This window comes from Rhinolophus sinicus, linkage group LG03 (genome assembly GCF_036562045.2).
Source record: "Rhinolophus sinicus isolate RSC01 linkage group LG03, ASM3656204v1, whole genome shotgun sequence".
NCBI lineage: Eukaryota > Metazoa > Chordata > Mammalia > Chiroptera > Rhinolophidae > Rhinolophus > Rhinolophus sinicus.
In genome coordinates, this window is record NC_133753.1 from 66,104,762 (window position 1) to 66,125,129 (window position 20,368).

The window sequence follows — 20,368 nt, forward strand, 5'->3', positions numbered from 1 at the left end:
GTCTGTTGATGGACACTTAGTTTCTTCTATATCTTGGCTATTGTAAATAATACTGCAAAAAACATAGAGATGCATGTATCTTTTTGAATTAGTGTTCTTGGTTTCTTCAGTTAAATACCCAGAAGTGGAATTGCTGGGTCATCCAGTTCTATTTTTAATTTTTTGAGGAACCTCCATTCTGTTTTCCATCTTGGCTGCACCAATTTACAGTCCCACCAACAGTACACAAGGGTTCCCTTTTCTTCACATCCTCGCCAACACTTATTTGTTGATTTGTTGATGATAGCCATCTGACAGGTGTGAGGTGATATTGCATTGCGGTTTTAGTTTACATTTCTCTGATGATTAGTGATGTTGAGCATCTTTTCATATTTCATTTAACCCTCACCCCAATACTAGGAATACCTCCATTTTATAAGTGGGGTATTTATATTTAGAAATATCAAGAAACTACTCCAAGTCACTCAACCGGTTAAGTGGTAGACCTTAACAAAAATGTACTTGGAAATGGAAAGTAAAACTGAAAGACCCAGAAGATCAAGGGCATTGACAAAGAGGGGAAACCTTCAAGTATAGAAAGGGCTAAATGATCGGGAGATGCAGTGATTCTCCCGCTCTATGATAAAAGAATTGAAATTTCTTACATTGCAGCAAGGGGCAAGGAATTATATTAAATCTAAAGGGAAAAAAACTTCTGGATTGAGACATTGTGTAACATAAATATTCATTATTTAGGGACAATGAGAAACTGGCTAAGTTAACTTAAAAAAAATAGGGTAGTTTTGTGCTCCTCCGGGTCTGTCCCAAAGAATACTAGTTCTTTAAGACATTAATAGCTATAATCAAATACTTTTAGGAAATACAGTGCTAAACAGAGTCAAACAAGTTTCTTCACTGGAAGAGCTCCAAACAGCTTTTGATTAGCTAATGTAAATTGTAAATCTCTAGTACTAGAATATAGTAAGTGGTGTTTACCAAACTTATTTGAGGAACTTTTTTCAAACTAGTTTTTTCTCAAATATGCATGGGGTTTTCAAAGATGATTTCACGGTGGAACTTCCTGGAGGCTGGGGACTGGCCTTCCTACTCAAATTGCAGTCCATGCACTTTGTCACCGGTATATGTATCACTTAAGAGCTGGTGAGAAATGCAGAATCTCAACTGTATGCAGACCTACAGAATCAGAAGTTGCCTTTTAACAGTGTGCCCTGATGACTTATTTGCAGATTAAAGCTTGAGAGACTCAAAATTTCTTCAAACCTCAGGATTTGGTTACATAAAATTCCATAGCAACAGCAGCTTAATATTAGCCTTCTGCTGTTTAACAAACCACACCCCAAACTTACTGTGGTTTGAAACTCTGATGAGTCATTTCCCATGATTCTGTAGGTTGACTTGGCTCCGTTGGTAGGTTCTTCTGCTTCAAGCGGCATGAGTTGGAGTCAGTCAGTAGGCTGCATTTATGGGCTGGACTGCAGAGTCCAAGGTTTCACTCAGATATCTGGTGCCTTGATGCTGCTCTCTGGAGCTTCTCTACGTGGGTAGCTTGGGTTTCCTCAAAGCACAGCCTTCTCAGAGTATTGAACTTCCAAGAGGAAACAGATTCAGTTAAGGCCTAGGCTTGGAAGTCCCAGAACATCACTTCTGGTACGTTCTATTTATTAGTCAAAACAAATTACAAAGCCAAGTAGATTCAAGGAGAGGAGCAACAGTCTCCACCTCGTGATGGGTGAAGTGGCATGCATACACAAGGAGGGAAGGGATTGATGTTGGCCATCTTGGGACACTGTACCATCCTGCCCCTCTTGGGTGATATTAGATGCTAAGCATGGGCCCTCCCTTCCTAAACGTTAAGTGCTTGAAAAGTGTTCTAATGTGTGTCCTCAACTGGCTCTTCCTCCAAAGTAAACAGGCATTTCAACCGAATTTTTACAAAGGAAAGGTATGTCCTATCCATGGAGCGTGTCAGTGCCGGGGGATGGAGGAATGGGTTGTCTCATCATTCATCAACACCAATCAAAACTACTTATTTTTTGGGGAGGCGGGGTGGGGATAAGGGGGAAGGTGAGGGGATTAGAAAACAGTCAGTAACCACAAGATGGCCACGGGGTTTTGAAAATCAATTTGGGGAATGTAATCAATAATGTTATAAAGATTTTGTAGGGTATCCGATGGACACTTGTCCCATTTGGGAGACCACTCCCGGGATGATGTAGATGCCTGATCACTGCACTGTACACCTGAAGCTGAAGCTGAACAATAATGAATGCCAACTATAATTTTATATATGTATATACATATATACATATATAAAATTATATACTTACAAGAAGCGGAGTACAGCATTAGGAATAGAGACAGTGGAAATGTAATGGCTCTGTGCGATGTCAGAGGGATAGTGGATGGGGGGAGGGGGGTTCACACAGTGTGAGGGATATAAATGATAAACGTCTAAGTATTACTTTGTCTTGTGCACCTGAAACTGAAAAAAAAAAAAAACTGCTGCTGAGATTTTCATAAAGATTTCATTGACTCTGTAGGCAATTTGGAAGAACATTAACATCTTAATAATATTAAGTCTTTGGATCCATAATCATAGGATGTTCTTTCCATTTACTTAGGTCTTTAGTTTCTTTCAAAAATGTTTTGTAATTTTATTTTTTATCAGCTTTATTGAAGTATAATTGATAAATAAAACTAAGGTGTTTAAAAAAAAACAACTACTTATTTTGAACCTACTATGTGCCAGAAACTTATCTCTGAATATAACAGATAGCAGTGTGTGATACAGTCACAAGCATACTCTCTGAAGCTTACATTTTAGTAATGGGAAACGGTCAATAAACTAATAAACTATTAAATAAACACAATAATTTTAGGAAGCGATAAAGACAATGAGGAAAATAAAATAGGGCGATCCAATTGTGAGTGATTGTGAGTTAATTTAGATTAGGAGGTCAAAGAAGAAACAGAAGGAAGGGCATTTGTATCTGGAGCACGTGAAGATAGGCTGAAATGGAGCTGGAGAGGTGAGTGGGGGCCCGGGCTTTGTAGGGCTCTGTAAACCAGAGTAGGAATATAATGACCAGAGTAGGAATATAATGTAATTACATTATATTCTAACTGTAATGAAAAACCACTGGACAGTTTCATGCGGGAAGTGCATTTTTATAACAAGACTCTGGCTGCTCTGTGAGAAACAGATGGTAGAGGGAGATGAGCAGAAACAGGGAGACCAGGCCGGAAGCTGATTCAACAATCAAGGTGAAAGAAAATGGCAGTTTGCACTAAGGGGAGGCTCTGTGTGCCGTGGGGCCATATGGAGTACCCCCGTCATCTCCATCCTCCTACCACCAGGGAAATGCAGCCAGACAGCCTCACATCCCCTGTGGTTATACACGTACATCGTAATTTATGCCTTTGCAGAGTAGAATATTGCCCTGGGTGTCTGTCTTTTCCATTTTATTGGGTTTAGGTGATGAGGGATTAGAACAAAATTTTCCTACATTATCTTTTTGTACCTAGAAGTATGTGACTATGAGACACTTCATTTCCTTCTGCAATCTTTCAGTCTTGATCCTAAATCCAAATTGGTCAGAATTAGCAGAAGGTGAGTGTATTACCTCAATCAACTCTGGTAGCAGTTGATAACACCAGCTGATTAATATTAATTATCTTTGTTCGTGTTTCAAATACTTTGGCAAGGTCATGCCCTCTAGCCTTCTGAGATTAAACAAGAAGCTGCTATATGATTCTCCGCTTGAACTCAGAACATTCATAGATGCATTAGCTAGCACCCAGCCCAGTCTCTGAGCTACTCCTGAGCTGTGACCACACTAAGAGACAAAGTATGTAGTTATTGTTTCTAAGATATTTTAAATCTTTTACATGTTTCATCTTCTGATTTTGCAAGGCATGAGCATGACATTACATGTTTAATTTCTGAAATCACCCTAATTTTTATGTACTTATTCTTTCAATAAATGTGATTCATTCAATATGTAACAAAACAAATTTTCATATTTTTACTGTTGTAGTTTCATTTATGTTCCAAAATCAGGAAAAGCTACTTGTAAATCCCTGTCTCCAAATTTTGTCTCTAAAATACAATCATCATCAATAACGTCTGCCTCTGAGAAAGTTGTTAAGTGTAACCATGTACATCACGGACGCCTTCAAAATAAAGCATTTGTTACATACCAACTATGTGCTAGACTTGTGCTATGTGCCCTCAGGAAATGCACACTCTAATGCAGTTTCCACTATGATGTTTTAATCAATTAAGAACTTAATAAATGACCTTTGGTCATCATAAAGTAATTTCTTTCTTTGTACTCTTTTGGGTAGAAGTTGTAACAAATAGCCTAGAGAAACTACATGACAAGGGGAGAGTCCAGGAGAACAGGAGGATCTCGCAACAATTGACTTATTTCTGCCTTCATTTATTTCCCCAAAACCTTCAGAATAGGTCTTCTAAAGATGAAACACTTTGGTTTGTGAATTATTTGTGAAAGCAATTGAAACCCTGCAGGCTCACGAGAAACTTTTATCTCTCCCTTGAAAAATTTAAATTATTGTCCTTGACAATATTAAGAGTTGTCACCAGAAATAATTTTTTATGACCTAGCTATAAGGTAGGGCAATGTTCTGTCCTGAACATCTGTTCTTCTTATTGTTCTGCAATGATCCTCTGAAGCCCCACAGTGACTTACCTCATCCTTAGCTCAAAATACCATATGTACCTCATTTTCCTTTCTGTCTCTGAACTTCTCATGTATGTGGGGGTCTCTGACTCTATTATGTATGTGAAGTTCCCATACGTAGGTATGTAATTGAATTTGGTCATTTTCTTTTCTTAATCTGTCTCATGTCAATTTGATTATCAGACCAGCAGGGAGAACCTAGAAGGGTAGTGGAAAGTTTCTTCCTCCCCCGACAACAGATAAGAGGAGAACAAGTTTGAGATCTCAGCCCTAATGCCCACTTACGCACAGCTTGCTAAGAGTAAAGGGACTCAGTTTTTCCAGGAGTTCATCAATAAAGGTAAAGAATGGCTCTCTTTTCCTTATTCCTCTGGGAGCTTGGAATAATAGTCATGATTTTTGTGCATTATGTCCTAGAAGCTGTTACTTGCAAAGTAAGGGAACAGGGTTGATGGTAAGCTAGGCTGATAAAGGGAAGGCACAGAGAGAGAGAGAGGAGAGAGGGAAGAGAGCGGAGAGAGAGAGAAGATGTTTAAATAAAGAAGGAAGGAAAAAAACACAGTGATAAGAGAATATTAGAAAGGAAGTGATGAGGTCAGGATAACAGAATCCCAAACCAGAAGTGCAAACTCATTTTCCCAACCCTTTCTTAAAACATAAAGAAACTGAAGCAAAGTGGCAAATGTGGGATTAGATTCTCAGAGCTTTTTTCTCCCACATTTACTTTATTACATTGCGACTGAGGAGTTTAAGAAACTCTTGCCATGTATAACTAAGGGAGGCATAGCATCTTGCGTTGCGTGGAACTCTAAATAGTTAATGAAACTAACCTAGATCGTAATAATAAGCACAATCATACCAGTATTAGCACAAAGGTTTCCTCAGATCCCTGAGTAGTTTTCAATAAGGAAAAGTCAATGATGAGGGCAACAGCCAAGGTATAGAGCCTTGTCAAGGTCTGTTGTTTATCTTGGGCTTGGAATTCCTCTCAGTTTCAGAGTTCTTTTTCAATGGGACTTTCTCCCTAGTAGCTGCTATGTGCGATGCAGATGGTTGTCAGGAGGACAGGGAGACAAATGAAAGAATGAATTTTAGCCACTCAAGGTCAATGGCATGGGCACATTTCCAACTAGTGCCAAAAGGGAAAGGTCTCTGCCAAATGCCTGGCATGGGGCATTCTGTAATTGTATAAAATTTTGGTGAGTAAATAAATAACCCTGCATCCTGCTCGATCTCTCACAATACAGTCCTGGGTGTGGAAGAGAGTCTTCAGCCCACAAAGAAGAAGTAACAAAACAAAAAACGGAGGGACTAAAATAATGCCATGTCAGTTTCTCTACTGCCTATATGTCTAGTTCAAAGAAGATTGATTTAATAGCTAGGAATGTCTCCCCTGAAACTGTGATTTAAACATCTAAGAACTGATATGTCAGCACTCAGTGGGTGACTGAGGTGAGGACAGTCTGTAATGCGTGGGGCACCTGTGAAGGAACAGATAGAACAAAAGCAAAACAGAAAGAAGAGCCGAGCTTCTTCACATCTCCTGATGCAAAGGGATTCAAGGATCAAGTGCACTAATGGTACCCAGAGATTTTAGAGACCCTGGCCTCAGTGAAGAGGAGAAGGAGGAGCCAGTAAAGAAGATCCTTAGTTTTAGGTGCAGATGGGAGTGAAGGCAGCTTTGCCAACCCCATCTTTGAACTGTAATCCTCACACTGACCTGAGCATGTGGAAACCCTGCAGTAGTTTCTGACGCCTTGATTCACACTTAGCAGGTAGAGTGAAGTGTAAAGAAGAAGGAGAGAAGGCCGTGAGTCATAATTTGTTTTTATACTGAAAGGTGAACACTCAGACATCCAAGCAAACAGTAAGAAAGGAAACCCAATTTTTGATACAAAGAGGTATCCAAAAACTCACTGCTGACCCCTTTAAAACGAGAGGGTTGTATCCAGTGGAGAACTCTACAAAGGCAGGGTTTGGCTGTACCTCCTTAGCACTTACATCTAGAGGACCACATACCGTGAAAGTCCTCACATCATCTCTTCTATGAGATACTAAGTTTCTTGAGGGCAGGACCCGTGTCTCTTTCATCTCTGTATCTTTCACAGTGTAGAGCACAGTGGATTGCACAAACAGCACTCTGTTGAATGATTGAATTATTTATCATGGAGGAAGGCTATTCCCATAGGCTTTCTAAGAGGTCCCTCATCCTTCCTTACTCAATCTGTGCTTTATTCCAAAGCCAGATTAACCTGAATAATATACAATTCTGAGTATGTCCTATCTGTCTTCAAAGATTCCCAGGGTTCCCTAGTAAACACACTGTCCACTGTCAGTGGCTAATATGTGTGCCCAACCTACCATGCCAGTCTTGTCTCACACATCCCCCTTCAAACACCCTCTGCTTTCTTCCCTCTATCTGCACCATTCCCTGATTTCCAAATACTCTCCGTGCTTCCCCAATTTAGTGCCTTTATACTCACACCCTCCTTCTGCCTGGAATAACAGCAGTAGGAAGACCAGACTAGGAGTCTGGACACAGGGCTTGAAATCCTACCTCTATTAGTTCATTAGTTATGTGAGCTATGGCAATTGTTTTAAACCACAGAGTCTCATTTCCCCATCTTTAAATGTAGAGCTCATCAGCCTGCTGCTGGTGAGAGCTGTCGACTGAGGACCCCAAAGAACGACTGCCTGGGGGGACGGGGGCAAGGCTCATAATATCAGCATGGGCCAGGGAACTATGTCCTACCAACTAGATTGAGAAACAACAGCTTGAACCAGAGTGGTGGGGGAGGCAGAAGAAAGGGGGCAAAAAAATTAGAGCTCATATTAACCTCACAGTGTTGTTGCAGAGAGAGATAAAATTAGATAACATTTGTGAAAGCACCAAGCACAGTAGGTGCCCAATCAACATTTATCCCTCCTCTTTGTGATCCTTCAAGCTTGAACACAGATGTTACCTCATTATTGTGGGCAGAAGAGCCTCTCCCCACTTAACCTGAGCAAGTAGTTATGGGGGATGTTCATACAGCAGGGAGGGCTGTTCCATCTCCAGGTCAGCCACGTCCACCTGGGAAGCAAAAGGGCGGACAGATGACACAGCCTCATGTCCTCGGATGCAGAAACCTGGAGTCGTAGAGCTAGAAAATCCTTACACATTATCTAACTAGATCTCCAGTTGTATAGATAAGGAAACTGAAGCCCAGTAAGGAGCCAAGACTGGACTCCTGCCTTTTGTCCTTTACTCTCCACCATAACATGAATAAGGACCAATACTGGAGTCACTTTAAGTAAAAAAGACATTCTCACTTTGGTCATAACAATGTCCGGCCCCGTGTAATAATCAAGAGGCTGAACTTGATTTGGCATTGAATCCTCTCTCCTCTCTCCTCAGGTCTGCCTCAGGCTGGAAGCCTCTGGTGGGAAAGGAGGCTTGACTCCTCTTCCTGTTAAATCTTCCCCACTCCCTCACTGTCAGACCTGAGAGGAAAAGGAGAGATGAGGGAATAGGACAGTACTTGACTGGGTGGCTCTGTGCTCTCTGGGCCTAGCACATGGCTCATGCCAATGCTCCAGGGTAGGGGAAGTTTCTCTCATAAAGTGCTTTTGCAGTTCTTCATGGGTCTCCTGCTAGACTCATTTCTCCTGCGGTTCCCTTTGACCTGGTGAATATATCTCTAGTCTTGGTGGCCTCTTACAGCTCTTTCCTCAACTCCTGGGCATTGGGCAATGCACCTCTGGCCATTTTCAATGGAGTTTCTCCTCTCCTCTGACGATAAGACCTCTCCTATTGGACTAGACCAAAAATGGCTCCACTTCATCTCTCTCCCAAGTGGCCTTCATCGAGTCCACAGGAAAGGGAACAACGTGTATGGCATCCTTGCCCTGAAAAGTCGTTAATCTGGCTGAGGGGGCTGAGAGACATGAAATATGTCCTCAGAGTTATTTGTTCTGTAAATCGGCAGAGAATGTGGAGGTGGTGGGTTTTATTTCCTACTCCCTTTGGTAACTGATAACTATTATGTTGGTGCCTCAGTCAAAACAGAGGCAGGAATGGTTTCATTGTAACATCCTGCAACACATGTTTTCTAGCGCCATGTCACAGAGGTTTCCCCTGACCCTCTGAGTCCCTCGGCAATAGAATTCATGCTTACATTGTTCTCTTCCATCATTGTCCATCCTCTTCCCATTCTTCAAGATCCAGCTCATCTCCCACTCCTTTGATGAAGCATGAAGTCTTTCTAGGTCTTTCTGACTGTTTAAAATTTCTCAGTCTTGCATGTTTCTCAATCTTTCACATATCCCTGCCAATTTGCCTCCTCCATGAAGCCCTGATCTACCTGTATGCTCTCCAACACAAGGATTGAGCTCCCTCCTCAGAGCTCTCTTAGGACCTTTACATACGAGGTCTGACAACGAAGTTCGCAAACTCATCCTAGAAGAAGTGCTACATACCTAATTGCTGAATATCACTACAGTCACCTTCGAAGTACTCCCCTTGGGAAGCTATGCACCAACGCCAGCACCTAGTCCACCCTTCAAAACAATTTTGGAACTCTTTTTCTGGAATGGCCATCAGAGCTGTCGTCGTGTTACCCTTGATGTCCCGAATGCCGTCAAAATGTCTTCCTTCAGTATTTCCTTTATCTTTGGGTAAAGAAAGGAGTCATTGGGGGCCAGACCAGGTGAGTAGGGAGGGTTTTCCAAAACGGTTATTTGTTTACTGACTAAAACCTTCCTCACAGACAGTGCCGTGTGAGCTGGTGTATTGTTGTGATGCAAGCGCCATGAATTGTTGGTGAAAAATTCAGGTCGTCTAACTTTTTCACGCAGTCTTTCCAGCACTTCCAAATATTAAACTTGGTTAACTGTTTATCCAGTTGGTACAAATTCATAATGAATAATCCCTCTGATATCAACAACATCATTGCAACAAGTTCACGAACATAATTGTCAGAACTCGTACATCTATTTCTATATTTCGTGTTGTTTTTGCCCAACTGTTTGCCTTAAATATTAGCCTGAGAACTCTTCAAGGACAGCTGCCATATCTAAACCAAGTCATACCTCTAGTCAACTCATACCACACAATACTTTGTCAGCTCATACCTACAGTGCCATACTCAGTCCATTGAAGACAACCAATTCATCCAACATGGGTTTATTGAATAACTACAACAAGCACTAAGGATACCATGGTAAACAAGACAGACTCCTCTTTGACTTCATGGCACTTGAAGGAACCCAAGTGCATGTGTGGCACCTCATTGAGTCCTCCTCACTGAGGTCCCTGTCTGTGCTGGGCTCTTCACAGGTACATCCCAGAAGCACAGTGAGATTCTCAACTACTTAACATGAAAGTCCAGCACACATCTAAAAAATTGCCACAACTATTTCTGGAGAACACTGACTTATTCCACGAACGTGGACTCATCCATTCAGTGATACAGTTTATTTAAAAGAAGACCTGCTAAGTGTCCAGGAGGTCTAATATTGGGGAATCTTTCATGCTTCCTGAGAAGGGCGATGCTTCCCAGGGTGTGTCCTTCCCCATGAGTCACCTGAGTATACACACAACCCAGGGCTCCGCAGCAATGACACCAGGTCTGTGCATGCAGAGAGGGAGAAAAAATATGCTTACACAGCAAGTTTTCTTGTCTTCACTTCTAATAAGAGAGCATGGCTCATTGAGGCTCTAGGTTATGGGACTACTGTTTGGTTGCACTTTTTTTATGTCGGGGGATGGTAGGACAGGAACAATGAGGCCCATCATACCTGAACACTGGAGGTGAAGACTATGAGTCTAAATCTGTCAGTGCTAAGAAATGATATGCATCTAACTCATTGACATCAACAATCTCCTCAAAGAAGGCAACAAAAGGGCCATAGGGCCTGGAAAGGCCCTTCTACCCAAAAAACATTTCTCCCCTCACTCTACTTCACAAAGCAAGACAATCTCACCATGGAACTCCACGTAAGGTAAGATGTCTCTAGAGGCTCTGTGTTTAGATAGCCACGACGAACAGTGAGCATCAAAAACTCCAGTGGTGGTTGTTGACAGTGCAGGTCCCTGGGCCCTAAATATTTTGATTCACAGAGTAGTCAGAGCCCCAAATGCTGTGGGATTTGTTATAGCCTTTGCTGTGTTTGCTATAGGATTTACTCTGCATAGATTCAATTTGATGACTGCTTGTGCTTAATTTCAAAGGAACAGGATAGGGGAGACCTGACAAGGGAAAAGTTGACAGACCATGTTCAGACTTAGGGTTGACACAGAGAAGAGCATGTGAAGACACAATTGTGGAGGCCAGGCCCCGAGGAGGCCAGGCCCTGGATCCTTCAAAAGACACAAACTCCACATCAGATCAATTCATAGGCTGCTGGTGCCGGGGAAGAAGGGAGGCAGCTGCCCTGTGTTCAACATGGAGTTATATACAGCAAAGACACCTATTTTTCTGTCTTTCTAGTTTCTCAAAAGCCTTCCTGAGCTAAGAGTCCTCTGTCTTCCATAAATCTTTCCTGTAAAAGAGGGTGTCAGTACCACAAAACCAAGTTGTGAGTCAGCTGAGCTGCCAACTTCCTGGAGGCCATCACCAAGCCCCTAAGCAGGGCTCAGGTTGGACTAAACTGGCTTTTCCAGGTATCTTGACTTAACCAGCCAATCCAGAACTTCCCTGCAAGGCTCAGGTATCACTTCAGCAAACACCATGGGTCCTCTCCTCTCACTTGGAGCTGGTTTTGCTGTATGGCACTGACAATGGAGATTACTAGTAGAAATGAGACATTCTCAGACCTAATTCTAGGTTACCTAGCTTTACCACCAGGACCAGCAGGGGCAGTGCTCCACCCACTTTACAAGAAACTGCTACAAAAATAGGCCAAGATGATGTTGAATCTGCAAACGTAAATGCAAAATGTAATCATGATACTCTGCCTCAGTGGTTCTCCCTTTTAGACTGGCTGCTCCTGTTTTATACGTCTCATTATTTCACACCCCTCTCACCTATCCCCCAACAGATGCCATGGGGAGTCCAAATTCCCTGCATTTGCTCCTCCTGGTCCCCCAATCTGGAATGTCCCCCCTTCCCCCTCTTTGTCTCTCTGTCTCACACCTACTAAGATCCAGGTCTAATTTTCAACCTTCTATCAAGGCATACTTTTCTACTGTGAACTCCAGAAATCCTAACTGCATTTATAACATATAGTGGTGGTTCCAAAATCTGGGGCAAAGCAAAACTCACTGATGAGCTTTTTAAGTATTTACTATCACTCTCGTCAGACTTGTCTGGATTTAAAATTTGGGAAGTGAGAATGGGAAATCTGCCTCTTGGTTTTGTTTTTGTTTTTTAATGTTCCCATAGGTACTTACTTAAGAATCATTGGTCTACAAAGAAACATTTTATATGTGAGATATACTATCAAATTGTTTTTCAATTGTTTTGAGTTTGCTGCTTTTATTTTACCTACAACTCATCAGCTCCTCTAGCCAAGGGCAGGGCTTCTCTCTCTCTCTCTCTCTCTCTCTCACACACACACACACACACACACACACTACAGTGCAATACTGAGTACAAGGTGAAGATACAATAAATTGTTGATGCTGGATTGCCGTACCTGATGAGAAAAGAAGAAAATGCAATGGTGGTATAGTGAATTGTTTATGTTGTCTTCTGTTTTTGTGATTCCATGAAGAACAAATCCTGCACATGGACCAGATAATTTTCTAAAGAGCTGGTCTTAAAAGGGAAGGGTTGTCACAAAATCCAGTGCACTGACAACACCAAATGCTGGTGAGGATGTGGAGCAACAGGAACTCTCATTCACGGCTAGTGGGAATGCAAAATAGTACAGACACTTTGGAAGACTGTTTGGCAGTTTCTTGCAAAACTAAATATACTCTTATCATACGATCTAGCAATCACACTCCTTGGTATTTATTCAAATGAGTTGAAAACTTATGTTGGCACAAAAACCTGAACATGGATATTTATATCAGCTTTATTCATAGTTACCAAAACTTGGAAGCAACCAAGGTGTCCTTCAGTAGGTGAATGGACAAAAAAACTGTGATACATCCAAACAATGGAGTATTATTCAGTGCTATAAAAGAATCAGCTATTAAGCCATGAAAAGACATGAAGGAAACTTAAATGTATATTTCTAAGTGAATGAAGCCAATCTGAAAACTCTTCATACTGTATGATACCAACTATATAACATTCTGGACAAGACAAAACTATGAAGACAGTAGATCACGAGTTGTCAGGGGTTGGGTGGAGGGAGAGCTGAATAGATGGAGCACAGAGGACTTGGGGGGCACTGAAGCTATTCTGTATGATACTATAATGACGGATATGTGTCATTATTAATTTGTCCGAACCCACAGAATGTTAAACACCAAAGTGAACCCTAATGTAAACTATGGACTTTGGGTGTTGATGATGTATCAATGTTGGTTCATCAGTTGTAACAAATGTACCGTTGTTACAATGAAGGATGTTGAAAATGGGAGAAACTACACATGTGTATGTGTGTGTAGGGGGTGTTGTATTTATATGGGAAATCTCCATGCCTTCTGCTCAATTTTGCTGTGAACCTAAAACTGCTCTAAAAAATAAAGTCTATTTTTAAAAAATGGAAGAGAGGTTTGGTTAGTTATAACTGTGACATTCCCATCAAGTTACACTCTAGTAACAGAAGCGTTATGATGAGGATATAGAGAAGATGGAATTGTAGAAAAGGAAATGAAATGAAATCAGGCTGGCTTGGAGACAGGTATTGATCCAGAATCCAATCAGCCATCGCCAGGACTGCCACCCCAGAGCTGTGGGTGGTATCGGCAAATTGCTTGATATGGCCATCACACCAGGACATCACTTATATTCTTGAAACCAGAACCCTGGAGTAGGTATTGTAAACTTGCTAGTTTCCTCACATGTAGAATCAGACTAACAACGGTTTACCCCTATGGTGCTATTATGAGATTTAAAGGTATTAATCTACGTGAAATGCCGAGAACAGTGTCTAGCACATGGTAATTGCTATGACTAGCACTATTGTTCAAGCTGTACTTCAATCACTTTTGCTCTGGTTTTCCGGTATGCTGTGCCCTTAACTCCCAACTTATCTTCTTTGCCTTGTCCCACCCTTTTCAAGAGCATGTGCCTCAACAATTGCCAAATTTAACCATCTCTGGAAACACATCCTTTTCCAGTGCAGATTTGGTAACATCCTTAGACAACAAAGGTAAATGATTTCAAGTCTGAAAGCATCCAGGTCTAGTCTGAAATGATCCAAACCAATGCTAGCTTTTATCTTTGGGAAGCTAGTTTCAAAACCATGCCCTAAAGAAAGCTGAGTTCACAGAAGTGATAGGCAGAAAAGCCCTGCAACGAATTCTGCCCCTGAAGGCACGTGTTTTGTCCTATTGGTCCAGTTAACAAGGAAGCAGTTCATTAATGACCATGAAAAACAGGCAAAAAGGACTATCAGACTGAGCTTGTCCAGACAGCCGGCATGAGTTAGGCACTTGCACAATTCCCCTAAATAATGCCACCACAGCAATCTGGGGAATTTAAATATTGACATTGCTATGGATCGCAGCATAGCTCTTCTAAAATCAACCTAAGCAGTGCCTTATACAAAAAAGCATTCAGACTTCTGTTGACTTCATAGAAAATAAAGAAAAAGGAGAGGCACAGCTGACATGAAGCATAATCCAAACAAAATAAAAGATTTCTTAATCCATACGTCATAACAACCACCAACTTACGTTTGTTTATTTCAAATTTCTCATTTGATATTCCCAACTATTGCCCTACAATCAAAGTAAGGCCACTGTTCTCCGGTTTTACAGATGATAAAATTGCTACTACTTGGCACAGCCAGTAAGAAGTATGTAGGACTAGAACCCGGGTCGCCCGACTAATATGTTGTCTCATTGACCCCATGATATCTCTGTGTACTGTGTCCCTGGTGAAACCTATAAAAGGAAACTTACCAATAGTAAAATCAATTGTTGAAAAATATTTGGCATCTCTTAAAGTGTGCTCCTTAAATTACTATTATTTCATGATGCTCTGAGAATAAGCTTGGGAATTACTATTCACCAGACAGTCCATCTTGATTTATAATTCACATTAGCTCATTACAAGTCCTGAAAATTTCTACCAGAAAGAAACCTAATTTATATTAACCCTGTGTACCTCAAACTTACTTGACCATAAAACTCTTTGTATGAGTATTATTTATTAATATCACACAGAGGAATATTCTTTGGAAAATATTTTAGGCTGCATTAAAAACAATTATTCAGTGACGTAAGTAAATTAACTGAAAAATTATGCTTCCTTCTATTTTGCCTGATCCCCAGTTTCTTACGCCCAAACTAATTTCTAGAAGTCATACTAATTCTAGGGAAGATTTCTGGACATACAGAATGCTATTAGGAAGGCTAGCTTAAAGAATTGAAGTAGGCTTTAGGAGGGCCGATTCATGTTGAAATAGAGCTTTTATCTCCAACCTCCTGATGGCCTACAAAATCTCCAGGTGGCCATCTCTCTTCATTTTTCTCTCCCTACCTGCATAGCTTTTCATCTATCTAGACCTATGTCAGTAGTGTGAGGAGTGAGACATTTCTCCTTTCCTTCCTCACCTTGCGGCTTTCCCCACAAAGAAAACAGCCTCTAATCCTCTGGGAGAAATCTCTGGCTTCATGAAGATCAACATCTTTTATATAAAGTGGAAAGGTCACCCTGTGGTTGCCAGGAACAATGAATGGTGGCATTAAGAAAAAGGGAATGTAACTTTCATGCCTTTCAGTAACCTCCACCAAGAATCAATTATCCAACCAACTGAAATTCATGGCACAAACAGAGGGAGCCCTTTCATTATGAAACTACTTCCTCACACCTTTTTATCCGTGGCTATAGCTCCCCAATTACCTACTAAAGCACTAAAGCAATTTCTCTGAAAGAATTAATTTTGAACTCCTTGAATCCACCCCTTTAACTTAAACTCATTGAATGAAGTTGCCAATTTACGGCACGTATTTCCCACTTGGGGAGATACATGTGCGTTCTTCCCTCTGGCTGGTCCCAGGAGCAGTCGTGTTTGAGGATGTTTTCTCTAGTCTTTGGCTTCACCCTGGGCCACGGGAGAGTTGAGATTGGCTACTTTCTGCAAAGTTGTGTTTTCCTTCTCATGTGGTCCAACATGGCCTTGGCCTCCCAGAGACCTTTCTCTCACTCAGGTTCTCATCTCTCAGGTTGCTTCTTTACTGTCAGAGCAGTTCTTCCAGGAAATAGTCTCCAAGTGCAAGACAACATGCCCGAGTTCAGCCCCCACCCCCTCCTGCCTGCAGGCTGCAGATTCACTTCCTTAGTGGCACAGGCTTCTCGCCACAACCAGGGAAGGTATTTATTATAGGAGAGTTTCTCAAGAGTCAGATGGGTTAGTGCCCTCCTGACCATCAGCTGGGTACTGGATATGGGGATCCACAGCCCCCACTCCCACCTTCCTTGCCTTCTCCTCCATCTCCTGGGTCCCAGTAAGCAGATGTTTCCCAATAAGATCCTTTACAGTCCCTCTCTGAGAACTCAGGCCCTGGAGCAGAAACCACCTCGCTCCATTGTTTGGTCAGAACTGTATGGCCAACACTGAGCACTTTTTAGTCACATTTCTGGAGAGTCCAGTATGCTACCATCTCTTTTATCTCTCTCTCGCTCAGGGCAAGAGAAAACTTAACTTTCTAAATATTACAGAGTGTAAGATTCTGTCTTGAGGATTTTATCCACCCACCCAGGGCAGGAAAAAAACCCCTACCATTCAGCCAGCCTTCCCCTCATGCCTCACTGGCTTAAATAGGGTCATGTGACCACCTCTGAGCCAATCGCTGGTGGTGGATGCCATAATTGGTTTGAACTACTCAACACTTACCCCTGGACTGAGAGCAGAATTACTTCCCCAAGAACAGGGTGATAGGAGGACAAACACCTAACCAATAGTAGGACTTCATGGACAAGGAGAAAGCAGTAGCTGGCTGGAGTTTAGGCAACTGATGATGTTTATTATGCCATCCTACCAAATTCTCATGATACATAGATGAGATTATGGATGAAAATGGCCCACTAGTGCCTGACACATGGGAATAATAATAGCAGGTAACTTTTGGGAATGGCACTTTATAGGAACACTCTGATTTAATTGGTAGGCACCATTATTGTGCCCATCTTACAGATGCAGTGACTGGTGCCAAGGTGAATTAGGTAACTTGACCAGGGCAGAGCCTGCATTCAAACTCAGGCAGTCTGACTTCAAAGCCCTACTCTCCTGCATCCATTTTCTAAGATTTACTGCACTAAAACGGTAATCCAATCCATCACCCCATCTCTTCCCTAATCTCAAGAAACGTGTAAATTTTGAGTTCAGTGGGATTCACACTTGTGAAAAATTAGAGAACAGTACAATACAGCAGCTAGTGACAGTCTCAGTGGTATAACAGAGGAAAGAAGTAACCAACACGCTGAGTGAGTGTGGGGGAGACAGTCAGGTGGTGTCAGGGAGGCAGCAGGGGCTGGGCTCCGGGGAGGTGTGAGTTGGGGTGGGGGGGCAGTGGAGAGCGTGCCAGACTGGCGTCGCTGCTTTTAGTTTTCAGTAATAAAAACCTACCCTTACGTGACGTGGGCAAAGGAAAGTGGCTTGGGAGGAGTAGTGAAGGGTTCTAGCCACATTTGACTTTCGGAGAGACATTGAAAGCTATTTTATTCATGAAACCATGGGCTCATGAGCTGCATTACCGTGGACTCCATGAATCATAAAACTTTTCTGCAAGGGAAACCCAATCCCATTGCTAAACTCTAGAATATTCCTAATGTTCTCTTATGATTACTGCAAATGATCCCCGATCTATAGCATTGTAAACTTGCAAGACATTGGTGGAAGGCCTGTAACTCCCCTGCCCCCCACCCCACCCCCAAATCATGGCAAGATCTCTTATAGATTTGAGTTGCACAAAAGGTGGTGCTAGAGTTCAAACTCAAGATAATTATGCACATCTCCTCCTCCTCAGCCCCTTATGTCCCCAAGGACTATATCTCCTTATTTATAGTTTGGGTGCCCCAATCTTCTGAATGGCTTTGGAGATTTGAACCTAAACCTCACATTTTTATGAACAGTACGCTAGGTTCCCCAGTCAGAGAGAACATTAGAATGTTGGACACTGCATGGTATTTCCCAGAGGAATCTGACATGAGGAAGAGGCTTTCTCTTTATATCTTACACCACTTCCTGTGGCACCAAATTTCAAGCCAAGAAAGGACCTCCAAGGTTGTGTTCTGGGCAGTTTCAGGTCATGTTCTGTTCCTAAATTGATGTGTTTAAATCAAATTGATGTGTTTATGTCTTTTTAAAAGTCTTGTCTCTTATCAGGTTCCTGTTCATCAAACTTTACCTTATTTAGTCTTAAAATTACTTCCCAAATTCTTCCACAATCTGATATTTAGGCAGCAGGTAACTTTCTAGGTTAATACAATGTATCCAAGTTGGGGAAGGATGGTCTTTGGTGTCAGAAATTGAGTTCAAATCGAAGCATTGTCACTCACCACTGGGGCCTCTGGACCCAGGACTGACTTTGGGAGGCAAAGACCTCATGTGTGAGACAGCACGATGCCCACCCTCATGGGGTGAGCAAGTGTAAGGCAGATACCTAGATAATTGTCCGGCACATAATTGGTGTTTTAAATGTTCATTTCTTCTTCCCCTCTTTTCTTTTCCCTTTGTAGGGGAGAGGAAGGGGAAGTTCAAACACAGTAAAAGCAAAAGAACATTCGTGTAGTTTTCAGGATGCCTTATTATGCCACTAAGTTACTTTGTGCCCTGGGGTGAGACCCTTACCTTTTCTGGCTCCTTTTCCTTGTTTACAATCGAGGAGGTTGGATTTGATATTCCCAAAGTCACCTATATATTTAAAGTTATATTTTTTATTATAGACGGTCTACATTCCCCAAGTTCTGAGTCACAGCAATTCCCCCCAAGCCATGTGTCACATCCAGACTCCAAAGTCATCTCTCTCAAATGGGTGTAGCCCAGATTCTTTCCCTTCAAATTGGCCTGCAGGATCCCTCCTGCTTCTGATCTGTTGTGCAATGGCTGCTATCTAAGATTAACTAGTACCTACTGACCACTTAGGGAAAAGGCACAATGGGGACCCAGCGATGGAATCTCAGACCTGACTAGACAGCCAGCAATTCAATCAAAGTGCCTGATAGCAAAGATGTCAGTAGAAAGAAGCATGAGGTCACCTCACCCTGTGGTTTGCAAAGTGTGTGCCTCAGAGACCCGGAGGTTCCTCAGAGTCCCTGCAGCTGAGGGGATGGGGAGGCACAAACAGACCAGCCCAGGCCCACTCTACCAGAGTGGGTTCACCTCTGACTCACTTCCTAGGTTTCTGCAAAAGTTCCTGCTGGAAGAGTCTACTGGCTAAAAAGAACAGAAAAAAACCTGAAAGTCACCCATTTCATCTAACCCTTTCATTTTACAGATAAGGAAATTGTACTTCATACTTCAAATGCCTCAGAATAATTCCCACACCCTTTAGATCCAGCAATTCCACATCCAGGTAAGTTTTATCCTAAGAAACTATTTATGGATTAGTGAACGTCTCAAGAAGGTTCGTGATACTATCGTTCAAAATAGAGAAAAAAATGGAAACACCAGCAAAAGAGGAGTAGTTGAACAAATATTGGTACATCTCCAAACATAGAACACTAGGAAGTCTCACATATCATAGAAGGAAATAATCTATATGAAAAAAAGTTTTCCTATATATTGCTAAGTGGAATATGCATGCACGCACACACATGTTTTCTGCCTCTAATGTCTTTTTTTCTTTTCATAAGAAGACTGTCTGGGAGCTTCTCAATGGGGCATCACGGTGCCCATGGTCATCAACAGTTCACCTGTGGCATTCACCTGTCCCTTCTCTTACCTACCAGCGCTCTCATACAACACCTGTACCACCAATTCCATAAGCGTAAGCATGTCCGTGTGACACTGCCACATCAAGATGCCTCAACGCTTCCATCCCTGATACATCATAAGTCTGCCGGGTTCTTGGCAAAAACCTGGCCAAAAAAAAAAAAAGTAACTCTGAGCCACATTTTCCCCTGATCTTAAAGGGGAAATGTGCCTAGAACCACACAGCCTTTCTTAAATGGTTCCATCCATTTCTTGCCATCACTTCCTATCCAGCAGGTCTCAAGTTCAGTTCTTCGGCCAAAACTAGAGTAGACATCAAAGAACCTTCCACTCTCTCTTCCTGCTTTTATTTTTCCTTCCTCCAACAAGAAACAAACCACAAACTCTTCACTATTCCTCAACTTATAACAATAAACATTTGCATGTACATAAATGGAGGCAAAAGGGTCGGGAATATCTTTTGGGTTTGGGAAGGTGTAATAGAATAAGGGGGGGGGGGCAAAATTTCCACATCCTGATCCTTGGAACCTGTGAATCTGCTAGTTTACATGACAAAAGGACTTTGCAGATGGAGAAGAAGGAGCTTGAGATCCTTCTCAAGGGAAGATTATCTTGTAGGCCCAATGTAATCACAATAGGAGGCAGGAGGGACAAAGTCAGAAACAAGAGATGTGATAATAGAACTG

The 20,368-nt window shown here is 42.0% G+C and overlaps 1 long non-coding RNA gene across 1 annotated transcript in view; it reads left to right on the forward strand.

The window, feature by feature from the left end:
• Positions 1–19,320, forward strand: part of LOC141570362 (uncharacterized) — a 235,875-nt gene extending 216,555 nt beyond the window's left edge. Inside the window, exon 3 of the long non-coding RNA XR_012494363.1 lies at positions 19,246–19,320. This is a non-coding gene — a long non-coding RNA (uncharacterized LOC141570362). The remainder of the gene's footprint in view (positions 1–19,245) is intronic.
• Positions 19,321–20,368: the final 1,048 nt, after the last annotated feature.